Here is a 22119-nt window from a genome sequence, read left to right on the forward strand (position 1 = left end):
CGGGTCCATCATATCTGATCTAAGCTGGGTAATCATCCCAGAGCGGTATTGGAAATAGAAACACGAGAATGATACTAAAGTACACACAGGTGGCACCTTTTAATGATATAATAGGATAATGAGCTATAAATCTGTCTTTCTCTTATAAATGATGTCGTGCTATGTGAACCGATATGATGGATAATATTCCTATTTGCATAGTTTCGGTTCTCCGTGGCATAAAATACCACAATATTACAGTTGTTAAGTCATTACAGAAAATACTACTCTCCCCTGTCATAAATATAGGAATACTAAGGGGGTTAAAATAGCATCAATACATTGCACGGGTCATTTTGAGATTAATGATCTATGCGCGCAAGGGAGTTATTGAAATATCCACCTGTCTCTCTCTCAAACTGCTTCTGTTATCTTTAATTCATTAATAATCTACTTTTGGAAAAGAAAAAATCAGACGTCTTTGAAATATTAAAGCAGAGTAAAAAAAAATCAAAACAGAACAAACCCAGGGGCGGATCAAGGAATTTTTGCAGGAGGGGGTTTGCCAAGTACCTGTAAAGGAAATTTGACAGTTGACAATGCATGATGCCATCATCGTCTTCATATTACGTAGGCATGCATACACACTGAGCTTTATAAAAAGAGAAATCCAATACTCCATTTGACGTCAATATTTAGTATGAATTAATAGGATCCGCCCCTGAAATCAATGTCTTTCTTGAAGAAGAAAATTACAAAATGACATACACTACGTATTTTAATGTCCTGTATAAATGTTAATTATACCAAAACAATTCTATAACATTTACAACATGTTAGTAAAAAAACCCCCCAAAACTATCGATTTTTGATGTAATTATTAATGAATAAAAAACTAAAGAAAATAATGTGTAATTGTTTTTCTGGTTAGAAAGCATGGTGGTTATAAGAGGTAATCAAGAGTTGGTTATTACGGTAAACTAAGTAAGATTAGAATGATTAGAAGAGAATATGAATTAAAAGAAAAGTTGGCATTTAATGGACGGGGGATGTTTTAAGACAGATTTAAAGATCAGGAAATTAATCGAACGACCGGTCAAATTAATTAAAGTTAACGTCAGGGACAAAAGGAAGAATTTTCCTGACGTTGCATATGAAGTGCACATTTTGAAGTGTCAGTCAGTGTCATTTTTTGTACAGAAAGCGAAAACACGTGTAACATCATAACGATAGTCATAACAATAACAATAAGTCAACAATCATGAAGAAGAATTGTTCATTTGTTTACATAATCATTTACATGTTAATACTGAGTCAATTACAGGCGACATTTGAAAGTTGCATATCTTATCCTAATATTAATGTAAAGCTAAATGCCATTGAGGTTCAAAATATTCATATTCATAGAGTAGGTCACTCGTACAGGAAATATTTACATACATCATCACCCGCTCTTTCCTGTATCAAGAAGTTTTCCGCTAAATCATTTACATGAAATTTAACAATGAATTACTTGTCGCATCTATACTTATTAAGAATGAAACTTGAGTCATGTAGTCTATGATTATAAACTAGCCGCACTGTTATATACATGCGGCCAGCTATATTATTTTATAAGACAAAGCGACAATAAAAAAGAAAAATCACTAGTCTGAGATTAATGTCCAAAATGGAAATAAATTCACCTTTTCCACTCGAAACCGCGGCTAAAAACACCGGCTTCTTGTTTGTTTTTTTTTTAATTTTCATATTTGTCTAACATTTAGGTGACGTCTCTGAGATTGCATAACACGCAGTTTTAAACTGGTTTTAAAAACTCCGGCAATCTTAAAGCCAGCTTAAATTTCGCGCCTGAATGCAAAGCTGGGCACTAAAGCCAGATACAAAAACGCAGCCCGCTGCCTTTCTTCGAGAAGGGATTTTTATGACTATCTGAACAGATCGGCTTAAAAAAACGCCGACTTCGGTGGGCATTGGGCATGCGCCGGAGAGTGCATATATACCTGATCTACATTTTTGTTTGAATTGTCTTAATTACAGAGAGAAATACGTTCGAGACAAAACCCTGGCAATTAGCAGGGCTATAAACCTTCTTAATAGCGAAACTTTCCCGGCAACCGTAGATGGTCATTATTTTACTGTTACTGCCCTGGCAACCCCAGTCACGGATAACTTTGTGACACCATTCTATAAACCGGTCAATTGTGTACAAGTAGGCTATCTCAGAAATCTACTTTCCTCCTCTAAGCAGAAAGTCGGCACCAGTTTTCGAGTGGGCCCCACACTACTCGTTTCTTTACCTGTTCTTTTATATGGAGACTGGTCCAGGCGACTGTAACAATGTCCTAGTATAATTGGCATGATCGTATCCATATTAAATTTCAAATTTCTATTCTATGATGCCTATTATTTTTATGTCCACACTCTCAATTATAAAATTCGGGAACTGACCATTAGCAAGAGAGGTATATTTCGGGGTATATGTTGAACGAAGAAGGGCGTCTGTCTAAAACGTCTATCTTCATTAGGACGTTAGACTCCATGTCATTCATTGTCTAAAACGTATTAAATACATTCTTCAAGAGATTAAACATAGTTTTAAATACGTTTTATACACTACTTTGACAATGTATGTGGTTATATTGTCCTTATCTTTACACCGCTCTTAGTTTTTACATTACATATTGCAGGAACAACATTTAGGTAATGTTACCTTTGAGGTTCAAGACTTTCCGCATTATACAAATTCAACCTGATTAACTGAAGATCGTGATCTAAAACTATAATAAAGCTATCTAGAGAGAGAAATTTAACGCCAAACTATGAATAATTCATACAGCCGTATATAAATCTGTTCACTTGAGATATTAAGAAATTTACTGCAGCACATGTATAATTGAGACGAAATTTCTCATTCCTGGCAATTCACGGGGGATCCATTTTTGTCCAGGAGCTGTCAATCCCACCTTACAACAGTCCAAGAATTAAGAAAAGGCAATAGAAACAGGAATCATAAAATGTATAGGAAGATGTTATTCTAGAAGATATGGTGCCGTTTATTAATACTCTATGGTACCACGGTATCTTCATATACATCATCTGTAAGCTATTAAATTTTCCTTTCTAGCTGAACCGTCTGTAACTTCTACGTCTTCAGGGAAATACACAGACTTTAGGCAGGCTAATTTAGATAGTGTATCTGTATATACTGTTGCGATGATAAGAATCTTCCCGCGTCGATCTCGCCCCATCTTTATTTTTGAATTAACGTAGCGTTGATTGTAGAGATGTTGTTGATGCCTATTTTATTTTATTATGATAAGACGATTGTTTATTAATATACAAATATAGGAAATTTCCATACGACCAGACAAAGTTCGCCATTCAACATTACAGCTATAACTTTTGTCCGCACTTCCGATCAGTAGGCTGTGTTTAGTCGTCCGATTTAAACCAATATCCCTATAGAGTTGTTGAGATTTTTTTTATCTTTCTAGGCCAATTTATGTTCCAGTGTTTGGATGGCTGAACAGAAGAAAGAATTTATGAGGTAGTTGAATGCAGGAAGGCGACTGTCTGAGTTTGGCATATAGATACAGCCAAAGCTGGTAAACTTTCTGGAAGCTTTCGCTGATTGACAATTGGGTGAATGAATGAAGGAAAGCTTAAGTAATGGACGAATGAACGATTAACAGCGCATGACATATAATAAACATGCGTTAAAATGGCCCGTCACCGGGTCAATATGATTTTTGGCTTGAACCCATTCTCAATAATTTCCTGCTATTCGTACAATTTGCTGAAGTCGACGAGAGTGATTATATAGATATGACGATGGTTTCCAGCCTAGCAACTTCTGGCGTATTTTGCATCATTGCTAGTGCATAAAATATCCCGCTATGTCTTTGATGTATTAGTGTAATAAAATGGAGATTTATTTAGATTGGTACAAATTAAATAACTGCATGCCAAATGGGTAATAATGTGAACACTTGCAGAACACACAGCGACAGTTTATCAGGAGAAAAATAAGATGATATTACAAACATGAATTTCTTATATATACCAGATGGTGAACGAGGCGAAGCTGTTTAATCCCAATATATTTCATATAAACAATATTAAGATCAAGATTTATGAAGATGAAGAGGAAGGTGCATTGCCAGTGTCTAGGATTTTTACTCGAAATTAACGCATTCGTTGGTATCAAACTGAAACCAGGAAAGGCTTTAAATGAAAGTGCTAATGAATATTGCAGCTGAATAAAGCCCTAATGCATGGACGGGGTAAGAGTCGCTTTTTAATCAATAACCCCCTTAAGTTAAGTGTGTTACATTTTGAAATATATTCTGAAAAGTGTTAGATTAAGAGAGTTCACAAAAAAAACGAAAAACTATACTTTTGTGCTTCTTACAGCGGAGAAAATCCATCTGTCAAGAATAGAGCTCCTTGAAAGTATCCCCATAGCTTTTAGGTTGTGAATTTTACCGATAGTCAATAGCACCAGGGGTATAGGTTTTTCTTGAAATAATGATCTTATACACACTGATACCGACTACCATTAACCCACGTAACAGGTAAAAGGCGATGGATATTGAACGGCTTACAAACCATTTAGATCATAATCGATTACATGACGCCTCCCTGTATTCAAACAACAATTGAAATGGCCTGAGTGTAACTACCCATGTATCATCGGTTCCCATGGCGAACAGCACCAATATTCCCTACCCGTCTTAACCCGATAAGTAATTTTCTCACCACGGTAAAACGAGATAGCGAGCGATTGCCAAATTAACTAGCTTTTCAATAAACGTTCATCCACATGGGAGGCTATTGAATTCAGCACATAATAAGAGAAAAACAAATTGTGCTTCTTGATATAACAAATAATAACCTTTTACAAATTTAAAAGAAAGTTTATGGATGTGAAAATAAATGTGTATAACGCTGAGAGGCAAAGTATAAAATATACGAGGTTTTCCGCCAAGTTTATAGATCCGACACACGTATAGTCCCATAAACGCTGTAGGCTAAGCACTTTCTGCTGCGTAAAACACTAACAAAAGAAAAAAAAATCCCTATATGAAACAACCATACTTTATAATATATCTGCAAGATAATAGTCTATGACGAATTCTGTTTCACTTGTTTGATGGCAGAACATATCTCTATACTAGAAATTTATTGGACTGCCGAATGACTTTGGAAGGGAACGAACCCTTTTACAAGCAGAAACGATTAACCATACATGGTACAATTCAACAGGCACAGCAAACAAGAATATATTCGACATAAGTTAGTTTCAAAACCTTAAACTGTGATTGTGTGGATAGGACAATGACCTTATAACGAAAATATCCATGTTTCGAATTTCGGCATGGGCCGAGAAAAGTCATCGGGATTTTTCTATCCCGGTCCTCACTTGTGGTGCGGAAAATTTGAATAGACAAAAAAGAAATTGTAAAAGAAAGATCGAATTCAGAGTTAGCAGAGAAGCCATTTTAAACCTGCACCATACCCACCCTCTCGAATTCCGCACGTTAACCACAGAAAATGACCTAAGTAAACTGTCGATTCCATTCCTCCTCTATTTCTTTTATTTCTAATAACAGCGAACACGAAGAAGTTAATTTGTGCAACGGTAACTGGGATTTCACAACTCGCCATTCTTCTTTCAAATAAACGTGACAGTTGAGGAGCTACTCAATCTGTAATCACAGGGGGCTTTCAGCATGATTCTCAGTGCAACCACCTACCAAGTCATTCGATAATGCACAAAACATCTAATGATTTTTAGCCTTGTGGCCTCCATCTATACACTGAAAGACCGCATTCAATAGATGGGATTTTCATGTTTTGACAGTAAAGAAAAGAGGTTCTGTAGGAAACCTAATTGCAGATTGAATGAACATCACAATTGTGACCCAGTTTATCCGGAATAGTTTAAGGGTCTTTATGTGTAATCAACCATGAAGCAAGCAGAAAATTAAAATGGCTAACGTCATCATCTGAGTTGAGGATTAGAAAACCCCGCTGGTAAAATCAATGTTAAAATTTACTTGTGTGCTTTCAACAGAAACACTGGTGCAATTATTGGGAACAATTACTGTGGAGTAGGGTGGAAAACATATCCAACTAATTGTTATTAAGAAGAGGTTTCGGGTTGCTTCTAAAACACTTTCCGTAGATTGGATTGCCTTAAGGTCACTTCAACAGCTAATAGCTTTTCTTTTACACCTCGTGACTTCTAACAAACACCAAGAAAGGTCAATATCTACATCACGCCATTACTATAACAAATTTCATATAGAAACATTAAGAAAATGTCAGCCAGTATATAGACTACATATTTTGTTATCTGAACTTTTTGTCTGAATTAGTTTATGATCTGGAACATTATTCAGATATTCTGGCACCCAGTGAATGAAGCCCATTTGAGTAAACAATTTTTCAAATAAAAGATTTTAAAATTTACCTCCATCTAAATTGGGTTATCTAGTATGATTTTTTCTTATGTGCCAGGAAAATAATATTGTATTCTGATAGATAGTAAGCTCACAATAAATTAAATAGATTTGAAATTAAATGGGGTTTCAAATTCGTAGCTCGCAACGTGTCTGTTGGCAACAAATGTATTTTCTCGAAAGTTTGGATATGGTTTTGAATAGTATTCAGGGGCTCTCCGATTGCCGTGGAAATATATTTTAAAAAGAACAAGAATTACAAAATCGCTAGTCGAGAATAAGGGTGCACTAATTTCTAATATTCCTATTATGGCAATATTATTTCGAACTATCCATTTTCCACTGGGTATCGTCAAGGAATTAACACTCAAGATAGCAACAATTTCTACGTTTAGGAGCAATAATGAAAACATGAAACATTAAGAGCAAGAGATTACAAGAACGTAATACGAACTGGATTCTAGCATGATCGGCTTAACAACAAATTTACAGACAATCCTACCATGGTTATATTCACTAAAAGGATAAACGAGCAGCAGAACATACAGCAATTATAATACAAAATTCTCAGTTTTCACCAATAGTTAATTAGTGAAAGAGGATCTATCTTTGTCGCATCTGTCGGATTAGAGTTAAGCTGCCTGAAAGTCCGTTACTTATCTATCACGAAACATATTAATCATATATAATTATGCATATGTAATATTAATATACGATGTAGGTATATCTGGCACACGATCAGTTTTCAATAAAAGTAATACAAAGGAACTGAAAAACACGCATCGGAAGATTAATATCAAATTCCCAGTCATCATTATTATTAATTTTTATCAAGGATATTTAATTAATATCATAAGGTTTGCCAACAGTAGAGATAAATTCGGTTTTTGTTACAACCGCTGAGTTGTTAGCATTCTGTTCTTTTGAATATATTGCAATCCTCTAAAAGTGACTAGTTGCCCTAAAAAGGAAATTGTACGGCACAGTGGAGACCTAGTGGCGAAGGTTCTAATTCTATTATATGTACATATGAGTTGCAACTGGCGATAAACCAATTACTGCGCATATTGTCACTGTTTATCTCTGCACCAACCAACTTCCATAACATTGATGCAAATTTATTAAAATATCAAACTACCAAACGCAGTTTCAAATAATATATTTGATTTTGTTCATTAAATCTATTTAATCTGTATATCACAAGTTGAAATACCAGCTCCTATTTCAAATTTTAAATAACGAAATTCTCCAGATTTCAGATAATATTAACGCACACAGCTGAATAAAAGCGGTCTCGTTGTGTTGGTATCAGAGACCCCTTTTGCACATGAAAAGCCGTCTCTAACTTCTATTTCTAAATTGATTCGCTACTTTGAAAAATCATACCTTTACTTTTTTTGGAGGGGACAAAAGACAGAATAAAGAATAAAAGCAGAATATCGTGATGTTTCGTTTCATAGCGTATATTTACAAATATTATTTAACTTATACAAAAGGCTAATATTCTAGTTTCTGTACAAGTATTGCAATCTAAACAGATTAATCATTATTAATTTATAATACCGTAAAGTTGTTTCATATATTTGGACTTCCGGTGTACACAATATGTAACGATACATGATCATTTGAAACCGTGTGTAAGTAACGGCACAGTCAGATTAAAACACAGATCCTATTTCGTTTCGTTTTTTAGAGTTCCAAATTTCGTTTTACTTGTCTTCACAACACTAGGATCTGGAAGAGTTGTTATATAACAGGTGTTCTAGTTAATGTGAAATGGTCTATTACGGCGAGGTTTTGGCGTGCTCTGCACGGAACTGTGGGTAAACCTCTAGAAACATCAACGCTGATTGATTAATCAATATCTGACGTCATAGTGCCAAAAGCCGCTCGTATGACCCCTGAGTGACCCTGACGCGACCCCCAAGTACACACTGGTCAGATCTTCATGGAGTGTAGGCTATCGAAAGTAAAAAAAAAACGAAACGAATTATAGATCTGTAATTTAATCATATTGGTAACGGCAATGACCATCTGAAATTCAGTACACATACAAAGACTCGTGAACTATCTTTGGATGAAAAGATAAAACAACCTCCAGCATTTATCAATATAAAAAAAACCCAAACCGTCGGAAAATCCAAGGTGTTAAACTCATTAAAACCAAAATAATCTCCTAACGAAAATGTTAAACACCTTTATGGTAATGAGAAACAGAGCTCCATACTTCCTTCATCATCATTTCTAGGGGCAGGTGTAAAACATGTAATTGAAAGAACGCAACCCAAATAAATTTAATTACACTGCGCTCAACTCGAGCGTTATAACTGTATTATTAGATCTCAGTAAACGTTCAGACATGCCTTTGTTTCGGCAGTCTATTGTTACAGAAGTTGATATATGTTATTAGCAATGCCATGTGGTAAATCATATATGACTGGTGTTGATTAGGATGTAGTATATCATGGTATAACAAGGTTTGCTTCCCATAAAGATGGTAGACGTGTGATACCTCATTTACAGCATCATCTTGTGCTCTTTTTAATGATAATGTTTCATATTTATAACTGGTTTTTTTGGTTGTCAAAAACGCGATAAATCGATGCGATCGCCTTAGTAGCATGCTAAAATCACGACAAGGGCATTTATTTTTAAGTATGGGGGTTGGGGGGGGGGGGGTGCTAAAAAAATACCCAAGTAGGGCAATACCGATGATGTTGGCAAGAGACAATAACAAACTTTTGGTACTATTTCAGTGTTTGAGAGAAGGTAGCATATTTAGAGAGATCACCTTTGTATACATCTGATCCACTCTAAGGTATGCTGAACATTTCTTGCGCCGGGCAGATTCCTAAAACAAATGCCCTGTTCACGATTATTTAAAATTATTACATCCTTTTGATTTGTTTTTTTTTTAAAAAAAAGGCATTGTCGATTCTATTGGATTTTATACGTTGATTTGTTTTGTTGACTGATTCTTCACTGAAAACTCTGTAACAGAATGTGTATTATTGTCGTCAACAACATGCTAACCACCCAAAATTAACTTAAATTATAGTAAACAAGTTGAATTCCGCATAATGGTTCGAAATCAATATTTAATACTAAAAACTTGCTCTGGCAGTAATCGAAATATAAGTTTAGATCAACCTAATTCAATAATTTAATTTGACTTAAGTCAACGAGTTTATCTCCTTTGGTAGCATGCACGGTATTTAACAGTTTGAAAACTTATCTGATATATAGTATACATGAGTAACATGACAAATGTCCTATTAGGGCATTCCAAGATTTATGGTTAGACTCTTGTCCTGTGACGTTCCTATTATCAGATTGGATTAATGGATAACCCATTCCAATGTTAAACTATAATACTGTGGAACAGCTGGCAGTATTTAATTAGATCTTACAACCATGATTTTAAAATTTGTCTGAAATCCCAATGTATTAAACTATTTTAGATGGAACAGTTTCCGCTATTACTAATAGTTTTGAGGTTTGAAAAGGAACATACAGATGATTCGTGTCGCTGTCAAAGCTAAAGTAACATGTCAAGATATGTATGTATCGATATGAAATGAAATGAAATGAAAAGGGGTTAACGTCCTACTGTTCTGCTCCGACTGGGCTAATCAAGACGGGCATACGCCATACAATGTGCTATGAGGGAAATTTTCTCCAGGCAGCGGCAGTATGGCGTACTCTTATATCGAATTCTAACTGGCAAAGGATCTTTTACGTACACGCCAATGTATACACGGGACCTCGGTTTTTCATCCCATCCGAACGACTAGACAGCTGTCATATTATATGGTGTTGTTAAAGAGCTAAACCTCTTTGATTTAGGTCAAAATAAACTATTCAATTGTGTTGATCTTTTGTTTCGAAAGATTAAGCGGACATCCGCTTGTTTATTAATTTCAGTTTCATATTTGGCTCGTTGTGTCGACAGTGGAACACAAAATCGGTTATATATCTAAAATGACTTTACCAGGCGTGAATACAGATTGTCACCACACAAAATAATTACAATGAAAGATAATGAAACCGACAAATTTATTTTTGGGGCAAAATAGCTCATCAAAGTGCCTATAGGATGAACACCGCCGGGTTTTCTGGATAGGTAATATCAGGCATTCCAGATGCTGTAACAGTTCTGAGACAAGTTTTATCAACATTTACACGTCTTATTTGTCGAGTCGAGTGGTTAACTATGGCTATACAAGTATGCTATCTTTTATATGATGATTATAACCTAATTTCATGATATAATCTATATTAATGGCAGAATATTTATCGACTCTTAGAGGAGTCCCACCTTGGCTCTGGGCTACTACATATGGAACTATAGATTTCCAATTCTTTATCAGTAATAGACAAAGATTATAGTGCTTGTTTCTTTAACTACTAAAATATTTTTGTACGTTTTTCCTTTATAAGAAATTGTTATGGCCACGGGTCTATGGAGACATAGTGTAGACATTTATTGTATAGCCTATATTTTCATCTTGAGAAATTATTATTTTTTACTACCGACCTTCAGCAACCGTAAACACGTTAAACATACAAATATATATCCTAAGATCGAAAATCTTTAATTTGCGCCATATTTTGTGGTGATGAGAAAACATATTCCCAAATTAAGTTTTCTAGGCAAAATGACCACCTTTCTCAGACAGTTTATTTTCATAAAGTAGGAACCAAAATACAAATGACCCTTGTCGTCAATAGCAATTTCCGAAATTGTGATCTTTGGCGGTCATCATCCAGTGAAAAATAACAATTCTCGTCGTTATGATTGAAATTGACAACTTTCCATCCATCGATACACCAGCAAATCCTCTGGAGGCAACGTTGGGCATCAGTCGTCAGATAAAGTTCGGGAAATTGCACGCGCAGAAAACCCAACAGATCAATAAACGGTAGTAAGCACGATTCCACTAAAATGGAAGGATTTTCTGGCATGCTGTTATTAATTTGGCACATTATGTCTAATAGAAGGCAAACGCTTTCTAGAAAGCCCAATGATAAAGGCTTAACAACAGGAGAAACACAGCATTATTTACTCAAGAACTGACGCTTCTTGTCTTCCAAATGAAACTCTTCTCGAAATCAGGAAATTGGGCTTACAAGAGCTCTGCTGGCCAATATAATAATTCCTTGAGAAATACGTCTGGAGTGACATGTAATGCCTCTTGACGGGTCTTACTGGATGAAGTCGAACAGTGGTTCAATAAATAAATAAAAATTTTTTGTACAATTGTACTGAACGATAAAGTTATATTATAATTAGTCGAAACTTCTCATAATGGTGCCACAAAATGGGGAATAGGCTACTTTAAATTTAAAAAAAACCCATCTTTGAAAATGCTTACTCTGGATTCTTTTTATCTGTATTTTTCTCTCAAACATTTGTGATCACGATAATTAAATTTGCCTGTCAAACGTCTATGAAGTGCTGATTTTGACATGTTATTATTTTAAACAGTGTATTTATTATTGGTATTGGATTACGTTCCATGCGTCAAATTACGTAATGATTACAATTTTTTGGCTACGGAGACAAAAATTAAATTACAGACTACTTACCTACAATATCAGCTTTCGTCTTTTAATGCTTCCAGGAGTTGTGTCTCTCGTCAAATTTAATCATTATTGTATTTAATTCAACACTCAACTGAAAAAAATGGAAACACAATTACTTTAGAAAATTAAATAGATAGGCCTAATATTAAAAGCTGTTTAAACCCATGTTAGATTTTGACTAACACGCTGCACGCATGTTAAGTGGTATAAAGTAGAACTTGATTGGTTGTTATTTATGTGGACTTTGAGGAGATATGAATGAACGAGGCCCTGAGTTCTCAGGCTGAAATGTTGGTAGCAGTTGCCACCATTTAGGATGTCTGTACTACAGATCTATGCTTTAATCTGTTCTCTTCACGGAAAGTATTAAACCGAAAAACAGGGCAACACATTCCCCAAAAATATTTACGTATTGAGAAACTGTTTATTTATTTTCAATATTGAACTGAACGAAAGTGAAATGGGGTTTAACACCCTACTTTTTTCGGCACCAACCCGGGTAAATGAAGAAGGCAATAGACCGTGTAGTGCTAAGATGGACAGTCGGTCCGGAGAACGGCGTTTCCATCTGTCAAGGCTATTTTGCGTGCACTTGCAAGGCCCTTCGTCCTGCACCACTGACAAGGTGAAACCACGATGAAAAACCTCGTCCTGCACCACTGACAAGGTGAAACCACGATGAAAAATGCCGAGGTACTTTACAACTTTCTCGGCTAACACCGGAATCGAAGCCTGGAAGCTACCTGGTCATATATAGTGAGCCAGCGTCCAACTCACTGAGCAAAATTCGCTCCAGAAATAACAAAATTAGGATTGTTAGGTTTTCTGTAGGTTTTAACACCATTTCTGTTACACATCCAAACCATATCAGAGCAAATCCTAATTTACGATTTCGTTTTTGAACAGCTTTTATTGGCAAATTTTATGCAAGATAAGACAATAGAATATCCTTACTTGTTGTATTTTAATTATCGTATTGATGTTCCACCAACTATACTTTTTAAATTTTATCGCCAATAAATCAATGGCGAGCTTAAAATCCAACTTTTTTTCGCAAGATTTATTCTCAAGTTTAAATCGTTGTAATGCTTGAATAACAGTGGTCAGAGGTACAAAATATTATCGATAATTAATGCCCGGAACATTTGTGGCTTTGGAGTTTCACAATTGATAACACAGCGATAAATTGGGTAAAAAGATATCTTGGTTTTAGCTCAAGGACGGGTTTCAAATGGTTTGGGCCAGAGGTTCAGCCCGGCCCCTTCCGTGTAAAAAAAAGACAAATCAAAAGTATCTAACCCAAAGGCGGTTCTCAGTGATTCTGGTTAAGTAAACTATTTTGTGACTTAAGACCGACGTGATCAAACGGTAACTGTCTTGAACGATTCTTCTTATATTATACCATGAAAAGGGTTGAAATGACAGAATATGAGGTCAATATTATTAATCTTTCACCGACTTTATGATATCTACAGACCTATTCCGTGAATCGTAACCTATTAAACAAATATACCCTCAATGAGGACAGTCTTTACTCAACTATAGGTCCAGATTGTATTTGCAATTGTCAACCGTGTCTATGGACGACAATCAGACGTGCTAAAGATCAAATTATTCCAAATAAATTCCCTTTCATTGGTCTTCATGGAATGTCAAAAGTGAGTAATGAAAAGTACAGTTTGACGCTTCGCTTAATTAAGCATGGAAAGCCCCATTTTAGCATTGAAAGAGAATTCAGAGTTCTGTATATAAGTTGAATAGTGAGGTCTGACGATTTCTCAAAGCAGTGAGACATTGATTAATTTACTGGTTAGGGGTTAAGTGTTGTTAAACCCAGCTTATTACCTGTCAGACATAGAACGGAGGGATTTTACCGTATTGGATCTCCTGATAACAGGAACCGACGCCATCTTTGGAATGGCGGTCACGTAAGACATATAGCCGTCTGAAGGGATAATATTAAGTAGGACCCGCACTTGTCTATTAAATGGAACTGACCAGACAAAATAATCACTAAAAGAATATAAAACGATGATTCTCTAACATTATGGATTTTTAAATCGACAAAATGACAAATTTGACGAAAGTTAGAAGGTTCATACGGGCTATTGTTCAAAATATAACAAACACATTTATTTGGTTAGCATGTATCTTCGTAACAACCAAAACGCCAGTTCAAAATTACCAATAAATCACACTCTATTGAAGTAAACTTATTCCATAGGATCCAAAAAAATATAGATATTGATGGGTCCAGAAGATTCCGTAATATGAGGAATAGACCCTATGCAAATTATGAAAAATACCCTTTTACGACAAGCGAAGGTTACTGATATATCTATGTGTATACATTGGTCATTATTGCGGAGGGCGGGGACAAAATGTGGAATACAAACTTTTCGGGCAAAACAAAACCCGATTTCCTTACTTACATTCGTGCGATAATCAGAATTCCTGGTGCCAGCGAAATTTCTACACCACTTCTAATCAAATAGGCCCGTATGTTCGGGTGACTAGTATCTGTCTACATATATTTTAAGGAACATGGTTTGACTATAGTGTGCTGTTCTAAAAATTATATTAATGGTCGCCAATAAAATTTTACAAACTATTGTGCACTTCTTCAATTTCAAAATATTATCCACGTTCATCATTATTTCTTTTTTATGACGCGAAGAAAATAATTAGTCTTAAGTAAATGTACTAAATACCACCACAGTTTTTCTCATACCACTAATTGAAATGTGATGGTTTGTTGAAAAATAGGGTAGTTCTTGTCATTATTTAATTATCGTGTTTACAGCCAACTCGTTTGATATAGAAAACTACATATTTTACATCCTGTCAGGGTCATTTCTAGCAGCAGACGAACATAATATCTGTTTCATATCTCCTACATAACCATTTATATTTATTACATTATATCATTCAGTTATACCGAATCAATTTAATTAACAGAAACCATACTACCGAGCGTCCGGGGCTCAAATTGGACATGTTATAGAAATTTGAAATAACACAGATGCAGGCTCCATAAACCCTAGGGCGGCGTGTAAAGGTTCGCCTCACGTTTGATATTTCAATCATTGCCAATTTATTTAGATTGGAAATTACAGACTTGTGTTTCTTTAATCTCGCGTATTACTCAAGTCTTAATTCTTTCTGTACAGAAACCACACACACCATTCTGCTGAAACCAAACGTCTAATAATTTCATTGCCTCAATAACCTGACAACAGTGAAGCTAAAGAATAGAAAAATTTTCCACCTCAGGCTCAGACATGTATGACTTCAATATCCACTCCACTTATCTCCTTTTGAAAATATCGGAAAATTCAAACTGTTGGCGGGAAAAATAATTATAATTAAATGATACGCTAGAATACTTATAAGCCTATGTTAATTAGCTTTGTAGAAGGCCGAAAATGAAAAGATTGCAAAATCATATTCTAAAAACAGGAAGCAGCTTCGGCTCTCCTATTTCTTGTCTGCGATATCACTTATGTGGAAGCAGACGTAAAACAACACGATACTACTACTACTACTAGCTTTGTAGGACTTTCGGTAGACTCTTCCGCAGGTTTGGTCCGTACCCATTAATTGATTAATGAGGATTACAAATGTATTTTCTAATTTCAAGGTGGGATTTTTTTTCAAACGCCCTTTTACAAATGTTTTATGCTCTTGTTTACCCTCCATTATATACTAGAACTTCTGGTTGTATTGGATGTTATATACCAGGAAGATAGACGGAAGTGTCTGTTATGCAGTACAGTAAACCACTGATCTTAAATCAAATTTTATACACAGTTAACACGAAACGATTTAGAAACAATTTAATAAACGATATTATACCACAGAGATAACACCTGATATTATTTATAAATAATTTGTACATAAATCAAAAGGAACAGGCGTAACACACTTTTTCGGTTGCATGCTCACATGGTTGTCAATGAACTGTTATTGAAGTGGTGTCTAAGTGCAGTGCAGGTGAATGACGATGGTCGGTCATTCCGATGGTACGAAAAACCTAGGCCCCGTGTACATCGCATACACATAAAGGAACCCTTGACAATTGGAATTTCACGGAGAGTAGTCGGAAACGCCGGTGTCCGGGAAAACATTCTCTTAAAGTACACTTGATTACCCAGATTGGTCCAGAAACCCCATTTCATATCATTTTTACAAAGCAGACGTTCACAACTTTATCCATGTGAAATCAGCGGGTTTTTTTCTATTTACCGTGTTGTTCTGTTCTAAAGTATGATTTGATTTTATTTATTTTGGTATTTATTCTTCGACCAAGACTCCAAAATCACCCACATGTTTTGAACTGAAGTCAACGTTATTTTGACAATTGTGGATTTTCATATTTGGAAATCATTAATCATCTCTTGAAAATATTTGGAATTAAATGAACATTAAATTTAGTTACCAAAGAGGGATGTCATTCTTAATATCAACATTTTAATTTACCATCAATTTGAGGAGAATTAAGCTTTCTTGAATTTGCAGGACCCATGAATTTCAAGAATCGAAGATGTCTCAATGGGTATACTTCGATCGGGTACCAGAAATATAATACATAACAGTAAAAAAAAGAAAATTCCATGTCTTGCTCATTGGATGTCTGGTTAGATTGCCGGAACAAAATGTCTAGGATTTTCTCGTCAAGAAAGAAATAAACTGCTACCGCCAACTTTTTGTAAGAAATAACAGCCAAACTAACTCATGGCTAGCGAAAGTGGCTTTCATAATTCAATTCCACGATTTAAACCAAATCAACACAGATGAAAACAAGATATCACCATGGGATTAACCCGTGTTCATAGAAATGGAATATCTCTCTGCTTGATAAAATAGTCACGATACGCTTGATTTCCCTTCATAGTGCTTAGTGTACAGCAATATGAAATATTTTATTTTGTTTGGGGAATTCCAAGTTAATTCTCCCGATTATCCACAAATGATCATTAGATTATTTTTTTGGCACCAGGACAAAAACTAGCCAAATATCAGAATATAATCTAATAATGAACCAGAAACAAAACTCATTTGCCGTCTGCCACAGAAATAGTAAATGATACAGGTTAAAATTAGTTCAGTTTCCCTCACACAAAGGTTTTGATTAAGTTTTTTTTAATGTACACCAAGACACACACAAATCTCCTTACCAAAAAGGGGGTTGGATGGCCGAATGGTTAGCGCTGTATCATTACGTCTGTCATTGAGTCAAATGAGTTGGTTTCGATTCCCTGGTAGGGAGTAGGGTCGCCTGTCCGGGTCCTCCGGTTTCGTCTCACCGCTAAAGACCCCTACGCGAAAGCGTAATGACCTGGTTTGTGACGAGTGGACATTAAACCCCATTTCTTTCTCTCTCCCTTACCAAAAACATCCACGCCTTCTTTGATAATAATAATACAATGTCTTGGATTCATTACGATTTAAGGTACCACTGCGATGCAAGACAATGCCCCCATCTTCACCAATCACAATTTCAGGACTATACTAAAACTGCAAATAAATGTTCAAATATTGCATTTATATTTACTTCCTATCCCATGCAATGGGGTCGCAGTGACTCAGTGAGTAAGACGTTTGGCTCACTAACATTAAGGTCCCGAGTAAGTTCATCGGGATTTTCCGGCGTGATTCAACCTTGTCAGTGGACAGTGGTGCAGTACGGAGGGCTCGACAAGGAACATTAAATCATGTCTGATTCAAGAGATAAGGCCTCCATCTTCACCACATGGGTTGCAAACTGCAATTTTGGGCCTCGCTAAAACTACAAATCGGACGAACTGTATTTATCAAATATTGTGTTTATAATACTTCTTATCCAACATACTAAAATTTCACAAAGATTCTAACCCCACAGGAAAAGTTAACACTACAAAAAAATGAAAGTAGCTCATAGATATGTTGCGGTTACGCCAAGGGTGACCAATCAACATCCACCCGCACCCCTCTATAAAACTTCATCCATACGGCCATGTATACGATTATTTTTTTTATTATTATTTAACCTGATAAGGTTTTTTTTTCTTTAACACAATACTTATAAAAAGCGTAAAAGATATAGATAATCGTATTAAAAATATTGTTCCTCGCTAACAGTGCTCTTTCACACGTTTTTTTTATAAAGTGAATATGAATTGACGTCTGTGTAGAGATAATCAATATAGAATTATATTCCATATATCTAACTTTTTATCAATAACTATATCTATATCAGAAATATTGGCTAACGGGTTCAGTTACAAATACAGGGTTTAAAACAAGGACATGATAACTGAGATACAATTTAGAAAACAATAAAAGTTACCAAATATTTAGCCTGTATCGGGCTGTTATTCAGCAGAGAGATTAAGGCCTCAATCAGCTGCTTATAAGTTGTTTTCCTTATGTCTATTTCACAATTGAATAATAAACTAATCCTGGGTTAATTGTGATCATGACCTAAAGTTTCGTGCATAGAAATGCGCTATACTTCAGTATCTAGCTTACACTTCCAGACAGAATATGATGACGCCATGAATTCAATATAGGAGTTTTAGAAATCCATAACTTAGGATTGGGCGTTTTAAATAATTTTGCCAGTATGCTTTTCGATAAGACTTCCCTTTAATGTGGAAGGACCTACATATTTCCTTTAGTCGGGAATACTGTACACTTGAATTTGATCTATAAAAAATACAACTCAGAACATGAGGTCTAGTCATACATCGAGTTTTGTTTAAAGTATTCACCTTTTTAAAAGACTGTATTGCATTCTACAGTTAACAAAACTTAAAAACAATAAATTCACTTTCATTTTATATCAATTCATTAGGGAAGCATATTGTTGGCTTTACTAACCGTTTTGTGTGTGGTATTTTCACACATTTAGTATTTTTGATGTCACTTGCAAACAAAATAAGAAAAAGTTCACAGAAACCACATAAAAGACTAATAAAATGGGTTTTTATTGTGATGCTGATTATTTCGATTTGGAATGTTTTTGGAATTATGTGAGAGACTTTATACTCCCATGGTGTATGCAAAAGAATTCAATATCTTTAAAGATGCATTCGCACAAAAATATTTATCGGTGGTTATTTCCAGTTTAAGTATGACAATTTTGGTATATGGAAAGTAGTAGTAATATCCTGGTGTTTAACGTTTGCTTCCACATAAGTGATATCGCAGACAAGAAATAGGAGAGCCGGAGCAGCTTCCTGTTTTTTAGAATATGATTTTGCAATCTTTCCATTTTCGGCCTTAGGCCATGGATTGGGTTTTGTGGGAAGTTCTTTCCTTTATTTTCTTATGCTTCTGGATTGGTAGATGTCTTCGTTGTGGGATTAGTGTTTAGGTGCCAGGCCCGTCTTATCGTGACCTCCCTTTACTCCACAATCCCACTCTATGGGTTTGGTATCTGTTTCTTTTGCGGAATAGTGTTTAGGTCCCGAGTCCGTCTGACCGTAACTCCCCTTACTCCACTATCCTGCTAGTTTGGTAGATGTCATCTTTGTGGGATTTGTGTTTAGATGCCAGGCCCGTCTTATCGTGACCTCCCCTTACTCCCCTATCCCACTCTGTAGGTTTGATGTCTATTTTTTGCCGGAATAGTGTTTATATGCCGAGTCCGTCTGATCGTGACTCTCCCTTACTCCACTATCCTGCCAGTTTGGTATAAATCCCCTATGTAGTTTAGTGTTTAGATGCCGAGCCCGTTTAACCGTGGCCCCCAACTGTGTCCATTAGGGCGTGGATTTGTTCGAAGATTTGCAGTTTCAGATCTGGTCTCGGGAAGAGTAAGTTCTTATTGTTGAATGGTATGTTGTTAGTCTCCATCATTCTCACTAGTTCCCTTCTCTCCTCCTTGTATACCTCGCAGTCTACCAGGACATGGTTGGTGGTACATTCTTCTCCGCACTCACAGACGATGACTTGGTGTTTGTAGTCTCGCAGCCGCTCTTTCACCCTTAGTTTCGATATAAGTCTGCATATATCTCTTCTAGGGTGATTGAACGTTGTCTTCGTGTAGATTTTGTCATCCAGTCGGAATCTGTATGTTCAACGAGTTTTAATTCCCAGAATGAATTGACCTGTCTTTTAACCATACTGTAGATTTCCGTGGTGCTGTAGTCTATGGTGCAGAGTGGTGCTGTGTTCTTGAGACATTCGTTGGCGAGTCGATCTGCCTCCTCGTTTCCTCTAATGTTGACATGTGATGGAATCCACACGAGCTCTAATTTGCTTCCCTTCTCTAGGACCCCCTGGTACAGCTGCCTGATTTCCAAAATGACTTCTGGTCTTGAGTCCGAGTTGTCATTTTGGATTGAAATCAGACTGCTCAGAGAGTCGCTTGGAATGACGAACTTACTAGTCTTTTGATGGGAGTAAAGACACCCAATCTTATTAGAAAAATGTTGGATTCTCCGAAAAACACCTTTGGAGAGCGCACAGGACAAAAATGAAAGGATGTCACTAGTAGTCAGCCCGATGATTATGGCCGTCTGCTTGAGTGACGTCAAAGGTTGCACGCGCAGATTGTCTGACAGCTTTGCCGTAGGGAGCGCTTGCTTATTAGAAAAATGTTGGATTCTCCGAAAAACACCCTTGGAGAGCGCACAGGACAAAAATGAAAGGATGTCACTAGTAGTCAGCCCGATGATTATGGCCGTCTGCTTGAGTGACGTCAAAGGTTGCACGCGCAGATTGTCTGACCGCTTTGCCGTAGGGAGCGCTTGTTGATAAACATGATGGCGAGCGGACGTGGAAAAGGTGAGAGACAGATTCTGTGGGAAGGAAAGTGGGCAGGGGATAACCCCAGAATTTACTTAGGCTTCGATATATATGGTAAATGGACAGCGATTAAAGACAACATTGTCTTTTATATACAATGAATTATCCCTCGCCATGGCTAGTTCACGCCAAAGTATTACGAATTAAATCGTTAACGAAGGGAAATTTTGCGGTCTAAAATTTCATATTAATTTTTATAGGGTTTTTCTTAGATGAAATAAATCTTGCCTAAAATTGTGGATTGGCGGATACAAAAGAGAGGATCGCATAATACATTTTAATAAATAACCTTGCAGACATATAAATACGTACTTTTACTGATCTTTGATAAAATTAATGTAGTGGTATTTTCTAAAATGATTAGTCACACCATTTTAATTCCAGGCATTGAGACATTTATGAAGATAGAGGATAAACACATACGGGTTTTCGTTGTCTGGGCCGAAAAACAAATTGTTTTTTTTTCCTGTATTTGAATTATAAACTCCAATAGTTAATTAAATCTTTTGTCTATATAAACTCTCTTGGGTCCTCAACCTTTGTGTTTAAAATTGCTAAAACCTACTGAATTTAAATTTTATGCCACAAAATTAGTTTTTAAAATGAAAAATGTAATATTGTACTCATGAATTTTTCATTTGATAAAGAAATAACATTTCTATGAATTTAGACACCTTTGGCGAATCTTACACCTTAACAGAAATGCCAAGCAAAATTATACAACATTTTAAGGAACAATAAAAAATCTATTTATGTGCGTGGCATTGAAGAAAACGCGGATCCAGGAATGTTTTGGGGGCGTTGGGGACGGGGAATAATGGACACATTTTCATGAGGACTTTCCCACGCCACCGGAGGATAAAAAAAAACCCAGCCCAAAAACGGAAACGGGCCATTGGCCTTTTAACTGGACACAGCATTCCCACACCGTCACCCACGAAACAAGGGCCAAATCTATTTTTAGTCTTTCTTTCTCTTTTCCTTTTTCCCCCTTTTGCATGGCGACTTTTGTTGACTTTTTGGTGTAGAATCGAAGAAAAGAGTTTGAAAATACATTTTAAGCCAGGTTTTGACGAATATTCTGTTTGTTATCAGTATTAATCTTTGATTTGTCAAGGCTGTGGTCGACTCGGAAATGCCAGTGGGATACTCATTTTATGTAGCCTCTATAGGGTTTCTATATACCCCGCTATAGGAAGCCTACCGTAGTCTTTTGATATATACTGATGTCCAAAAGAAAGTATACACACTAAAAGTATGACTAAGTTTTGTTTAGATTAAAAACATTTGATAA

The 22119-nt window shown here is 36.0% G+C and overlaps 1 protein-coding gene across 4 annotated transcripts in view; it reads right to left on the reverse strand.

Moving 5' to 3' along the window:
• The window catches only part of LOC126816564 (uncharacterized), a 124044-nt gene that overhangs the window by 58872 nt on the left and 43053 nt on the right, over nt 1-22119 (reverse strand). For all 4 annotated transcript variants that reach the window (XM_050543234.2, XM_050543233.2, XM_050543235.2 and 1 more), the window contains exon 3: nt 12036-12123. The gene's annotated coding sequence lies outside the window, so the exon portion shown is untranslated. The remainder of the gene's footprint in view (nt 1-12035; nt 12124-22119) is intronic.

Source organism: Patella vulgata, chromosome 3, assembly GCF_932274485.2.
Source record: "Patella vulgata chromosome 3, xgPatVulg1.2, whole genome shotgun sequence".
NCBI classification, from domain to species: Eukaryota; Metazoa; Mollusca; class Gastropoda; family Patellidae; genus Patella; species Patella vulgata.